Genomic DNA, 15,035 nt, shown 5'->3' with positions numbered 1-15,035 from the left:
GCCTCGCCCAAACGCCTCGCAGCCTCTTATATAGGCAACTCCCGGGTAAATGGGTTACTTTTCCCGCGCCAGCAACCGCGCATGCGCACGGCGCTGGCGACAGCCTGTCTGGTCCCGGGCAGCTTTGCACCTGCCCGGGACTGCCTGCAAACGCCCGAGCCATTTGCAAGGCTCGGGACATAACACCCCTTTCCCCCGGGCTAAAACTACTACCAACATACAACAGTTATTTTATACGACAATTTGCTCCCCAGTGCTCCCACTGTTTACTGGCTTTTGCCTTGCCAGCAATGTTATGTAATCTTCTAGGTACTTAGGAGATTTCTTTGCTCTCTGTGACCTTCTTAGCTCTGGGTTACTGGCATAAGGTCCCTGACTGGAGGGAGGCGTGAGCCTGTTCTCTCTATTGTGCCCTGGTGTCTTCCAAGGACTGTGCCCCGATGCCTGGCCTGCTTGGCTTTGGCCCACCGGGCTCGTCAGGCAGGGCTTCTGTTACTTTGTGACCTGGTTGACCTACCTCTCTGTAGACCCTCAGGCCCCTTGAAGTGATAGCCGCTGCTCTGGGCGTCTCGTAGAACCTCCTAGTCAGTCCAAGACCTGTCAGGAGGCTGTCCATTCCCTGAACCCCATCTGTGGTCGGGCTCGGTTGGGTTTTCTGTACTTTTTCCCAAACTAGGTGTTCCCTGATTTGTGGCTAGGGTTGTTGTGTAAGTCGGACTTGGTTCCTCGACTAACTCTGTGTATGTTTGACCCCCTGTAGGATTTGGGGTAAGGTCAGGCCAACTTTGGGGATTGTGTGCCAGCTCTCTTGCGGGGAATGATTTGTTGGGATTCCCCCGGGTATCCTCCGTGACTGGAGTGCTGTGTGACGTGTGTGGAACGTGAGTATGCCCCCGGGGTGACTCCCTGGCTGGAGTAGGCGTGGATGCCTGGTAGTTAGGTAAGCTCATGGAATTCCTGTTCGGAGCTCTCGCGGACCCCTGGGATGGGCCGTTTGTGGCTCCCTCAGTGGAGATGGGCAGCAGCTCGTGCCCTCCCTTTGCTCCAAAGGGTCCCCCTCCCCCCCTGGAAAAGACCCATGAGTCTCAGCAGAAAAGTCTCGCCTAGAGCGAAGTTGGTCGATGTGCCGACGCAGGACACGACCGTTGTCCAGGGCAACCTCGTAGGAGAGAGGACCTGTGATCCTGGACACAGAAGCGGGGACCCATGTATGACCAGGCCCGTAATTGCGAGCCCAAACCGGGGCACCCACAAGTAGTTGTCTAGGTGCCCTAGGATTTGAGGTAGATGAAGGCAGTCTGTCCGGATGCAACCGGTCAAGTCTAGTAGTAAGTTGTCGCCCCCAACGAAGTTCAGCTGGACTTCTCCCTGTAGAAGTGGACGGTGTGGTGCGATAAGAAAGGAGAAAGTCAGCCAACCTGTGATGCCAGTCCCCGTAGGTGAGTCTCTTCAAGGCGTCCTTTGCGATGCGCACCATGCGTTCCGCCATACCGTTGGTGGACGGGTGAAAAGGCTCAGACGTGGCATGACGAATCAGGTTTGCCTGTAAGAAAGCTTGGAATTCGGAGGAGGTGAATTGAGGGCCGTTGTCGGACACAATGACATCTGGCAGCCCGTGTGCAGCAAAAATCCCCTCAGTACCTGAATAGTCTTTTGCAGTGGGTGGTGGATGAACCAAGGCACAACCTCAAGCATTTGAATGGCTGTCAACCAGGACCAAGAAGAACTGGCCCTGAAAGGGCCCAGCGTAGTCAATGTGCACCCGAGACCATGGGGACTGTGTTTCCTCCCATCTATGCACAGGAGCTTGGGGCATCTCTGGGCGAGATCGTTGGCAGAGGTGGCATGCGTGCACCTTAGCCTCAATATCTTTATCTAGAGCAGGCCACCACAAGTGGCTTCGTGCAAGAGCCTTCATACGAACAATGCCAGGATGACCCTCGTGGAGGGATTCTAAGACCCTAGTCCTCATTGAGGTGGGAATGACAACTCTGTTTCCCCAAAGCAAACAACCCTGAGAAAGGGACAGTTCGTTCCTTTTGGACCAGAAACTCTGAAACTCAGGACTAGGGCAGTGCTCAGGCCACCCGGACAGGACCCAGGAGCGGACACGTGAAAGTGTGTGATCTGTACCTGTTTCAGCGGTAACATCCCTGGCACTAAGAGGGAGCTCGGGCAAGGCTTGGATTGATAGAATGTTGACAGCTGGCGCGGGGTCAGCTTCTACTACTGGCAGAGGCAACCTACTGAGGCCATCAGCATGGCCCATTTCTTTCCCAGGCTTGTGGAGTAATGAAAAATCATATGCAGACAAGAAAATAGACCACCTAAGCATTCTAGGGGAAATGATGTGGGGAGTCTGCTTACGTGTGGTAACAGTCCCAGCAGAGGCTTATGGTCAGTGAAGACCGTGAAATGCCTGCCATATAGAAAATCGTGGAATTTTTTAATTCCAGCAACAACAGCCAGAGCCTCCCTGTCTATCTGAGCGTAGTTGCGCTCGGCAGAAGACAGTGTTCTGGAGTAGTATGCAATAGGAACCTGAGTTCCATCAGACCTGAGGTGACTCAGGACAGCTCCAACCCCGTAGGGGGATGCATCACAAGCGATGCACACAGGAAGAGACTCGTTGAAATGTGCAAGAACACTGTTAGAAGTGAGCAAGGCCTTGACTTCTTTAAAGCAAGCCTCATGTGCTTGTGACCACAGCCACACAGCTTGTTTGTCTAGTAGCCTGTGAAGAGGCTCAGCTACACTAGCTTTATGTGGAAGAAAAGAATTGTAGAAATTCAGGAGGCCTAGGAATGCCTGAAGTTCGGCCTTAGACTTTGGCCTGGGTGCTTGTAAAATAGCAGTTAGTTTGGATTCAGCAGGATGAATCCCAGCAGCATCAATTTTGAATCCCAGAAATTCAGTAGAAGGCACCCCGATCTTGCATTTGTCTTTTCTGAGCTTGAGGCCTGATTCCCTGAAGCTTAACAGGACAGCCCTAAGTCTTTCAGCTAGAATGTGTGTGGAGTCTCCTGCAATCAAGACATCGTCAAAGTAGGGGCAGACCCCTGGTATACCTCGTAGTGTGTTTTCCATTACGCTTTGGAAAATCCCAGGAGCGACATTTACTCCAAACTGTATCCTTTTTACTTTAAAGGCTCCCCTGTGGGTCACAATGGTCTGAGCTATGGCAGCATCATCATCAACAGGCAGCTGTTGATATGCTTGAGCTAGGTCAAGCTTTGCAAAAACAAGCCCCCCCTTGAGGGAGGCCAGGATATGACTGACCACAGGAACAGGATAGGCATGTTGCTGCAATGCCTTATTCAGAGTGCATTTGTAATCAGCACAGATGCGAATGTCCCCATTTGCCTTAAGAGGCGTGACAATGGGGGTCTCCCACGGGCTGGAATCAACAGGTTCTAGGATTCCCTGTTGGATTAGTTTGTCTAATTCAGTGTCAATCTTACTTTTTAAAGCAAAAGGGACCCTTCTTGCTTTAATCCTAATGGGAGTGACAGTGGGGTCTAGCTTTAAGGATACAGGTGGTCCTTTGAATGTGCCCAGCTGGGGGCTGTAAACATCTGCAAATTCTTTGCAGACTTCCTGTAGGTCTAGTGTTTGTAAGCTATTGAGTCCTGTGACGTGTATCCCCAGGGCCTCAAACCAATCGAGTCCTATGAGACTCGTTCGTTCACCCCCTACTACTAATAAGTCTAGTGGACCTTCAAAGCTCTTGTATTGCACGTTAAGGGTGGCCTCCCCCTTAACACACACTCTTGAGTTCTGAAAATCTGTTAATACATTATCAGAAGGCCTTAACTTGGCCTTAGACCCACTACTGGAACAAATCTTCCTAAATGTATGCAATGAAATGATGGACAGGGCAGACCCTGTGTCTAGTTCCATAGATAATGGGACCCCTTGTAGCTTCACGTTGAGTGACAGCTTTTTCTTCATGGGCTTGTGTGTGCCTGTTCTACAGATGCTTCTTCGCGAAGCGCAAAACCCTACCCTATTCTGGCTGGGGAATCTGGTACCTTTCAGGCGTTCTTCTTGGGGTTGTGCCTTTCGTCGGCTCAGACACACAGCTGCAATATGCCCTTGTTTGCCGCATGCCCGGCAGGTAGCGGAGCGGAACTTGCAGTCGGTTCTCCTGTGGCGACCTCCACAGCCGATGCACTTGAGCAGAGCCGCAGAGCTTCCCTTCTGGTTCTCTTCCTTCGCGGGGTGTAGACGGTCGACTTCCTCGTCCGGATCCTCCTCGGAGTTTCGTCGGACGTCTTCCTGGTGCACGGACGCACCCTCTGCACTGTTTCTGATCGGCCGCATGTTTTTGATGGCGCTGCCTGCTGCTTTTTCTGCGGTGACTTCCCTTAAGGCGTCTTGGAAGGATAATTCTTCCTTGGCAAAAAGTCTCTGTTGTAGCTCTCGATGCCTTAGCCCGCACACGAATCGGTCCCTCAGTCGTTCCTCGAGGTCCTTGAACTCGCATGGCTTGGCGGCCTTCCGTAGCGCGGCGATGTATTCCTTGGCTGTTTCACCGGACCGTTGATCCCTCTGCTCGAAGGTGTGGCGCCATGAGATAACGGACACCTTGGGGTGGAAGTGCTCTTTCAGCAGCTTCTGCAGGTCTGCGTAGCTTACAGACTCTACTGGAACAGGTGCTACAAGATTTTCTGCGATTTCGAAGGCGTCTTGGCCGCAAACGCAAAGCAGGGTGGCCGCCTTCAAGCTATCTTCCCTCACTTGATTTGCCTTGAAGTAGTTCTCCATTCTGGATACGTAGGACTCCCACCGCTCTGGATGTGAGACGTCGCATTCCGAAAGCCTTCCGATTTTCGCCATCTTCGGATCTTCAGGAGACGGGTCTATCAGCCAGCCTACCCCCGAATGCGCCCTGGATTGGCGGGCAGCTGCCGAGTCGACGCCGTTCCTCTTCCGCCGCTCAGGACTCCTTGGGTAAGCTTACACTTCTTCCTTTCCAGGTAGTGCAAGGCATCCCACCTTCGTCGCCAGTGTTGCGTCCTTGGCGGGAAAACAGACACGAGAAGCAGCTGGAGTTCTCAGTTTCTTTTATTCAGCGTTCAGCTTACAGGAAGATGGCTTCAGCCTCGCCCAAACGCCTCGCAGCCTCTTATATAGGCAACTCCCGGGTAAATGGGTTACTTTTCCCGCGCCAGCACCCGCGCATGCGCACGGCGCTGGCGACAGCCTGTCTGGTCCCGGGCAGCTTTGCACCTGCCCGGGACTGCCTGCAAACGCCCGAGCCGTTTGCAAAGGCTCGGGACATAACAATTGGCATCAGAAACACTAGAGGGCAATAAAGAGGCAAATGTGAATGCTCTGGAGCAGGGGTAGGCAACCTTGGCTCTTTTAGGACTTGTGGACTTCAACTCCCAGAATTCCTGAGCCAGCGGTGCTGGCTCAGGAATTCTGGGAATTGAAGTCCACGAGTCATAAAAGAGCCAAGGTTGCCTACCCCTGCTCTGGAGTTACCTAATTTCTTATCTTCAGTGTGTGCCAGAGGATAATCAACAAGAAAAAACATCTCCTTCCCTTTGAAGGAAAAAAAATGTGCTTGAAGGAGTTCCCTGACCCTTAAAATATGCCGCATTCAATCTGCAGCACTGTTCTGTTTGAACCAAATTTTTTTGAACCAAATCCCCATGCAACTTTCTTAGAACATCTTGTTCAACATCAAAGAAGCTTCTGTAGTAAAACTCCACACACTGGCTGGGAAAACAGAAACGAGAGATTTTGGAATTCCGTCATCTGCAATAGTTCCAGAGAATAAATTATACAAAAACTAAATAATTATAAAACATTGTTCCAAAAGGGGTAACATACTTGGAGTGTGGGGTGGGTGAAGAGCCATGTGGGCTATTATGTTGGGAATGAAACACAGTTCTATAAATTAGAAAACTCTCCAGCTATGCGATATTGACCTTGTACTTTTGCTCAAGAGAGTTTTGATATAATTTAGGACTGCCTTTCTTTGCAATTTACAAATGAGAGAATCTGTAAAGCAAAGGCTGTTATTAACTCCCATCTGCTGGAGGAAGACTCCCACTGTTTGAAAGGCTTTCGTTTCTCTACAAGCTATGCAAATCTGCTAACAATTCAGTATTTATAGTATTTACCAACCACTTAAAAAAAAAAAACCATGCAAGAAGTGCCTATGCAAATATGGTACAAACATTAACCCCTCCTCTTTCTGGGCTGAGTGTCATGGATCCTTTGGAGAAATTTTCATTTTCTTTCAAAACACAAAAGAACTTGTGGCTGTGCAACACTTTCTCATTTCATGTATTTCAGCAAATACATCCTGGCTGTTACTCACATTTCAGGTTAAGGGTTTTAAGTATTTAGTCCATTAAACTCGTATTTGATCCAGTGTGCTGAAGAGTGGAAGAATGCAAATAAGAGAGAGAATCTTGAGAAACAGTCAAATGCTGCTCTTAAACAAAATTTGCCATGAAAGTAAAACTAGATGGCTTGGCACATCTTAAGAAATGAAAAGATGAAAATAAATGTTGCATTTCTGTCAGAGTATAATGAAGGAAAACTTAGAAACTAAATCTTTCCTTAATAATGTTTCATAAATTTTCTTTTTTTTTCTTTCCTCTTTTCCCTGCCAGATGATTTATCTTTAAATAATAAAATAGCAGAAAAATTGGCATTCAGCTCAGAGATTTTAAAAGATCTTTAAAATCCTTTGTATTTTTGTTGAAAAATAACTCAGTGTGCTCTGTTTTTTATGGTAAATCCCTCACCAATAACATACAGTACTTTATCAGCTGTATAACTTTTGGTAATTTCTCTATCCCCTTACTGGTATTTATTTCGTATTAGTTCTTTTTCTTTTTTTTCTTGTCTACTTTTTTTAAAAAAATGATTGAAATCACTTTTTTAAAATATTGCAAGGAACATTAGATGGATGAATGGCCATTGAAACAGAAAGCCAGTGAGATCACAAAAAGACCGCACACAGAATAAAATACAAACAACAGACTTTAAGTAGACTGGTTTCAGTAGACTTCCTTTGTGTTGGAATTCTGCCCAAAGTGTTTATATTTTCTGTTGACACTGGAATTACTTAAGCAATGTTCCATAACAAAAGGATGCACTGTAATGGTGTAGTCAATTTCCCTATATTATTTTTTTAAAGTTCACATATTATTTTAGGATACTTACATTTTCCAGAAATATACATTTTTTTAAAAAAAAAAGTATGATTGTGCATGTTTTGAAAATGATTCAGAAGAGCAGCTTTGGACTTCATACAAGTACAAGAATGGAACCTGTTCATCCATGCAGCCTAACTTTGTCCAACCTTCCTGATAAATCTGAAAAAAAGATGCCATTGGTTTAAGGAAGTCATTCATTAAAACTAAAAGGAATTTTAAAACTGTCAGCTTTTTTCAGGCTTCTATGGAGTCAGGCTACTTCAGTAAATAGCAGAAATAATGAAGACTATGGAGGAGGTAAAAAAAAATGTTGTTGTTCGATGATAGCCCTGCTTCTTGTGCATGTGTTGTACATACAATGCACATGAAAAAGGGAGCAGGATTTCAGCTGCACAGTTGCAACTGTCATTTTAAGGGTTTTTTTTTTTTTTTAACCTTCCCAATGCTCTTGTGGAAAACTGCTGTGTGTAGACTCACACAAGGTCTGGTGCATTCTTTCTAAATCATTCTTGACAGCTCCCTCCTTTTTTAAAAAAAAAAATCAACATTCAAATCAGGTTCTGAAGTACCAGAAATAGAGAACATAATGCACTTCTCTATTGCTGTAGAGTACATGCTAAATATAGTGTGTAAATAAACATGAGAGAGAGGGGGAGAATAGAGCATGCAACACGATTTGAAAAGCTCAATCCAGTGAGAGTAGCAGAACTGAGAAAAGATCTGTGAGAATGAGCAAGTAAATCCAAAAAAGCAAGTGGTCGACATAGAGATAGAAAACATATTATGCTGTGCCAGTTGTTCTGAGTCAGTATGCAAGGTATTATTAGCACCATTTATGTTAACTAAGAACTAATGGAGTCTATAGAATAGTGAAAAGAAAAGCATAGACCTTAATGTAGATGCTATAAATTTCATTCCTTAGAAAGGGATAAAAATGGAAATGCCCTCTATAGAATAGGAAGGATCAGCTGGAGCAACACAGTTAAAGAGGAAATGCAGCCTTATCCTATAAAAATCAGATCAAAATCAGTATCCCAAAATTATACATAGCAGCTGCTTAGGAAATTGTAGAAGATATTAAGGCCATCATAGAAATGAAAAAATTCAATCTGATTTCCAAAGGAACATTCATCTGTCCCGCCATTCAAGAATTCTAATCCGGGATCTACATTGTAGCTCCTCAAGCAGCAGATGCAAATTAGTTGGAGGAGCAATGCAAAGTTGCTGGCTTTCACTACCGCAGTGGTGGCAAACCTATGGCACGCGTGCCAGAGGTGGTACTATGTGGGCATGTGCACCATTGCCCCAGCTCCACCTCCATCTGTGGCTCACTCCTCACCAACAGCCCCCCCCCAGGAAAAGAGTCTTCTCTGGGCACGGCCCACACAGAAAAGCACAGCCAAGGACATATCATCCAGACAGCGGGGACATGACTCCATCCTCGCGCCCCGTCACACGCAGAAGATGCTGCAGGGCGCGGGTAGAGGGTGTGGCTGCTCTGGTGCTACAGGTCCATCTGGGCAATCTGCTGCTGCAGGGCCACCTGGGCAAACTGCTACAGCAGGCCGTGGAGGTGGCAGATGGCCCTGCAGGCAGGCAGGCGTGGTGGAGTGGGTAGGGCGGTTTTGGGGCACTCAGTGTCTAAAAGGTTCTCTGTCACTGCACTACCATATTCCTTCCTGTCCCACCTTTGGGAATAGCAAATCTTTGTGTCATACTGTTGCTAGAACAGATCCGTGGTAGTTTTATCAGTTTCTCTATATAAAATAGGGAAGAACAATACCTTATCCTTTGTTTTAGGCAATAAAATGTCTTAGGTCAGCTCTGAAGAGATCACCTTTAAGTAATGCATGTTATTCCAGGTATTTTGAATAATGCAAAATGTCAGACCATCAACATGTAACCCTTAGATAGACCATGTTGAATCAAATCAAAGAAGTAGCTAGCTGATATCTTTTTTATATTGTAGTCAGCCAGATCTTTATGGAAAACCGATCCAAGAATAAGTCTACCAGCATCCTGAATTCACTGAACTAGACTGAATGTCATTGATTGATTATGTGCCATAAAATAATTTTTGATCCTAACAACCACATAGCTTTTTCCCATGAAGATCTATTCCTAACCTGTTCTTTCAGATCTTCCAGTGGTACACTCATTGCCACTATAACTGAGTCCAACTATCTTGATGTTAGCTGGATCTTTGCATAATGTGTCCAAAATAAGATCATTTTTTAAGCCTGGTCATTGGTGCCTCTGCTGAGAACCCTGGGTTGATTTGTTCAATAATCACTCCATTTGTTTTCTTTCTGTTCATGTTGTTCTCAGGCGTCTTCTCCAACACCAAAGTTCAAAGGCATCAATACGCTTCCTTTTCTGCTTCTTTGAAGTCCAACTTTCACTTCCTTACAGTGTCAGAGAATATCATGGTTTGCATGATTCCAATCTTTGTAGGTATAGACACATCATAGAATTTGAATATCTTTTCCAAGGCCCTCGTGGCTACTGTCCCAGAATTAGTCTGTAGCGTATTTCTTGATTGCTTGTTCCTTTACTCTTGATGGTCGATCCTAAGGCAAAAGCTATCCAACACTTCAGCGTGTTCATGTGAGACTGGTTGTTCTACCTGTTGTCATTAGTTTGGCATTTACATGTTTACATCCATTTTTTTCCACTTTGCTCCATGACATTTAGTACTAAGACTTGAAGATCCTTTGAAAGTTCAGCTACAGGGGTAGTATCATCAGCATAGCTTAGGTTGGGAATATTATATGTAAATGAAATGTAATTTTATCTCTCAGCCTCAGCAGCCTCAATTATGATTCTGTGCAACCTAAAGTAATGTTGGAAATGATTATATAAAAGGGCTCAGAACTATGCTATTGGCCATCAGCCCAATAACTTTAATAAAATTAACAGAACAGGACCAAATTATTTTAGATCTGTGGCAGATACAGAGAGCTAGGGGAAGGTATGGCACCCGGGAGAGAGTTTTTATGAAGACATTTTGGTGGACAAGAATGGAACTCCTAAGGGTTTGAACTAACCTGTGTGCTACAGTTCTCCATGTTGTTGGAACTGGGATTTGTTTTCATTACGAATGAAAGGCAAGCAAGCGTTATTGACAGCCAGCCTAATAAAATGGACTGAAGTAGCTAACATTTTATCCTGCCCTTTAGAAAGTAGAGCAAGATGTATGGGTGGTTTCGATGACATATTAAGCCAGAAATGTGTGAAAATCAGGATGATGGTTTTCAATGCCCAGATAAACCAGGATTCGTGATATCAACAAATTTTAGATTAGGCTACTTTTGATTTTGTTTGAAGCTGGCTTATTTGGACATACTTTAAAAATATTTCCAAGCATAGATTTAAATTAAAACTTCTCTCTTTACCTGCTTATGTAAAGAGGGCCACAGTATCACTAAAATACTTATTCATATTGTGGTTTCCTGACTTAACATAAGATCTGAATAAAACCACACTCCTTCTGTTTTCCATCATAAGAAGTCTTGAGTTATTTAAAATTAGGCTTCATAAAGACTGATTTCATTCAATAAGCTAAGCCATAAAGTGGTTTGTTTAATTTTATCTTAGCACGTTATGAGAATCCAGATCCAATCAATCAAATTTAGACAAGCTGCAGCTTACTAAAACGTTTGGAGCAGATTTAAAGCTTTTTCTTGTTATTTCAGCCTTAACTCCATAAACAGATCTCCTATAAACTGGTTCTCCAAATGGTAGGTATAATGTATCTTTTCCACAAGTAAAATGAAGAGGAGACAACCACTTGTCTGAAATGGTATAGAACCTCCTGCTTGAGCAGAGGGCTGGGCTAAAACAGTAGCCCCCCAACCTTTTGGGCACCAGGGACCATTTCCATGGAGAGAGGCTTTCCTGTGGACTGGAGGAGGTGTGGTTTTACATGCTGCCTGCATCCCATGGATGGGGCTTCACTTGTTTCTGGACTGTCATGGACCAGTGCCAGTCCACAGACCAGAGATTGGAGACCCCTGGGCTAGAAGACTTCCAAGATCCCTTCCAACTCTGTTATTCTGTTAGATCTTCCTACAACTGATACAAGATACACATGGGAGATGTACCTCTCTTGCTATATGCCTAACCTGGCAAGGTGAAACAACACCATGCCTCAGTGCCAATGTTGGCAAATTCCTAACCTCAGCACTGTTAGCATTAAGAACATCTGAAATGGGGCTCATACACATAATGATCTGAGCTCTGAAAGTTGATATGCTATCAGGAATCCTCTGTCCCTATCTTCGCACGTTTCATCCTTTTCAATGTTCTATCAGATTAGTTGTTGCCCATACAATGGCAATAAATGAGCTATAAAGGTAGATATTTATGGGAACATCAAGTTTTAATCAGTATCATGAATATTCATTTGTTGGATCAGCTATGGTTTATATGTGTTGTTCTTTTTCCAAGGAACCATTTGGGTAAGAATCTACTTCAACCCCCTGCTGGGAATATTCTTTTGTATGCAGTAACCTTTTTACACATTGTATTGACATAGTACAAAAATTCTTATGGATGTTCTGTTCCCAGGAAGTAGGTTCTTTTACGCTGTTCATTATGTCCTTCTAACTGAAACACTTCAAAGAATCCTATTGTGTCACAAGAATTATTGGGGGTGCTCTTTTCTTACTGCATAGTAGTTTACTTCCAGAGTTACATACATGTGATCCTCTTATTCCATCAATAATTGTATTCTTTCACAAACAACTAGACAGATTTTGAAGCCTTAAGAAAATATGGGAAAAGCAGAAACTATTGTGCAATCCAAGCACTGAAAACCTAAAGTGTCACAAAAGATGGACTTAAGTGAGATGATTTCAAGCTGTGGTTCCACTATCAAGACCCAGTTGCCAAAGGGCCATGGCCAGAGATAGCATTCATCAGAGAACAGGTTTTTCAGTAATATTGATAGGCCAAGTCCCTGTTGAATATCAGTGTAGTTTCCCATGATGGTTATTGTTGCGTCCTTGGCGGGAAAACAGACACGAGAAGCAGCTGGAGTTCTCAGTTTCTTTTATTCAGCGTTCAGCTTACAGGAAGATGGCTTCAGCCTCGCCCAAACGCCTCGCAGCCTCTTATATAGGCAACTCCCGGGTAAATGGGTTACTTTTCCCGCGCCAGCACCCGCGCATGCGCACGGCGCTGGCGACAGCTGTCTGGTCCCGGGCAGCTTTGCACCTGCCTGGGACTGCCTGCAAACGCCCGAGCCGTTTGCAAAGGCTCGGGACATAACACCCCTTTCCCCCGGGCTAAAACTACTACCAACATACAACATTTATTTTATATGACATTTTGCTCCCCAGTGCTCCCACTGTTTACTGGCTTTTGCCTTGCCAGCAATGTTATGTAATCTTCTAGGTACTTAGGAGATTTCTTTGCTCTCTGTGACCTTCTTAGCTCTGGGTTACTGGCATAAGTCCCCTGACTGGAGGGAGGCGTGAGCCTGTTCTCTCTATTGTGCCCTGGTGTCTTCCAAGGACTGTGCCCCGATGCCTGGCCTGCTTGCTTGCCCACCGGGCTCGTCAGGCCAGGGCTTCTGTTGCTTTGTGACCGGGTTGACCTGCCTAGCTGTAGACCCTCGGGCCCCTTGAAGTGATAGCCACTGCTGGGCGTCTCTGTAGAACCTCCTAGGTCAGTCCAAGACCTGTCAGGAGGCTGTCCATTCCCTGAACCCCATTATGTGCTCGGGCTCGTGTGGGTTTCTGTACTTTCCCAAAACTCAGGTGTTCCCTGATTTGTGCTAGGGTTGTTGTAGTCGGGACTGGTTCCTCGACTAGCTCTGTGTGTATTGTTGCCCCCCGTAGGATTTGGGGTAAGGTCAGGAAACTCTTGGGGATTGTGTGCAGCTCTCTTGCGGGGGAATGATTTGTTGGGGAGGCCCCGGGTATCCTCCGTGACTGGAGTCTGTGTGGACGGTGTGGAACGTGAGTATGCCCGGGGTGACTCCCTGGCGGAGTAGGCGTGAGTGCCTGTTGTGTGGGTAAGCTCCATGACTTCCTTTTCGGAGCAATTGGGAATTGGGGACGGCCGTTTGTGGCTTCCCCAGTGGAGTGGGCAGTTAACTCTCATAGCCCTTCCCTTTGCTCCAAAGGGTCCCCCTCCCCCCTGGAAAGACCCAGGAGTCCAGCAGAAAGTCTGCATAGAGAGAAGTGGTCGATGTGCCGACGCAGGACACGACCGTTGTCCAGGCAACCTCGTAGGAGAGAGGGCCTGTGACCCTGGAAATAGAAGCGGGGACCCATGTATGACCAGGCCCGTAATTGCGAGCCCAAACCGGGGCACCCACAAGTAGTTGTCTAGGTGCCCTAGGATGTGAGGTAGATGAAGGCAGTCTGTCCGGATGCAACCGGTCAAGTCTAGTAGTAAGTTGGCGCCCCAACGAAGTTCAGCTGGACTTCTCCCTGTAGAAGTGGACGGTGTGGTGCGATAAGAAAGGAGAAAGTCAGCCAACCTGTGATGCCAGTCCCCGTAGGTGAGTCTCTTCAAGGCGTCCTTTGCGATGCGCACCATGCGTTCAGCCATACCGTGGGTGGACGGGTGAAAAGGCGCAGACGTGGCATGACGAATCAGGTTTGCCTGTAAGAAAGCTTGGAATTCGGAGGAGGTGAATTGAGGGACGTTGTCGGACACAATGACATCTGGCAGCCCGTGTGCAGCAAAAATCCCCCTCAGTACCTGAATAGTCTTTGCAGTGGTGGTGGATGAGACAGGCACAACCTAAAGCCATTTTGAATGGCTGTCAACAAGGACCAAGAAGAACTGGCCCTGACAGGGCCCAGCGTAGTCAATGTGCACCCTAGACCATGGGGACTGTGTTTCCTCCCATCTATGCACGGGAGCTTGGGGCATCTCTGGGCGAGATCGTTGGCACAGGTGGCATGCTTGCACCTTAGCCTCAATATCTTTATCTAAACCAGGCCACCACAAGTGGCTGCGCGCAAGAGCCTTCATACGAACAATGCCAGGATGACCCTCGTGGAGGGATTCTAAGACCATAGTCCTCATTGAGGTGGGAATGACAACTCTGTTTCCCCAAAGCAGACAACCCTGAGAAAGGGACAGCTCGTTCCTTTTGGACCAGAAACTCTGAAACTCAGGACTAGGGCAGTGCTCAGGCCAACCAGACAAAACCCAGGAACGGACACGTGAAAGTGTGTGATATGTACCTATTTCAGCGGCAACATCCCTGGCACTAAGAGGGAGCTCGGCAAGGCTTGGATAGATAGAATGTTGACAGCTGGCGCAGGGTCAGCTTCTACTACTGGCAGAGGCACTCTACTGAGGCCATCAGCATGGCCCATTTCTTTCCCAGGCTTGTGGAGTAATGAAAAATCATATGCAGACAAGAAAATAGACCACCGAAGCATTCTAGGGGAAATGATGTGGGGAGTCTGCTTACGTGTGGTAAACAGTCCCAGCAGAGGCTTATGGTCAGTGAAGACCGTGAAATGCCTGCCATATAGAAAATCGTGGAATTTTTTAATTCCAGCAACAACAGCCAGAGCCTACCTGTCTATCTGAGCGTAGTTGCGCTCGGCAGAAGACAGTGTTCTGGAGTAGTATGCAATAGGAACCTGAGTTCCATAAGACCTGAGGTGACTCAGGACAGCTCCAACCCCGTAGGGGGACGCATCACAAGCGATGCACACAGGGAGAGACTCGTTGAAATGTGCAAGAACACTGTTAGAAGTGAGCAAGGCATTGACTTCTTTAAAGCAAGCCTCATGTGCTTGTGACCACAGCCACACAGCTTGTTTGTCTAGTAGCCTGTGAAGAGGCTCAGCTACGCTAGCTTTATGTGGAAGAAAAGAATTG

Source organism: Crotalus tigris, unplaced genomic scaffold, assembly GCF_016545835.1.
Source record: "Crotalus tigris isolate CLP2741 ecotype Arizona unplaced genomic scaffold, ASM1654583v1 scf7180000017624.2573661763:2888555, whole genome shotgun sequence".
NCBI classification, from domain to species: Eukaryota; Metazoa; Chordata; class Lepidosauria; order Squamata; family Viperidae; genus Crotalus; species Crotalus tigris.
The sequence above is the reverse complement of the archived record's forward strand: the minus strand, read 5'-3'. Positions refer to the sequence as shown.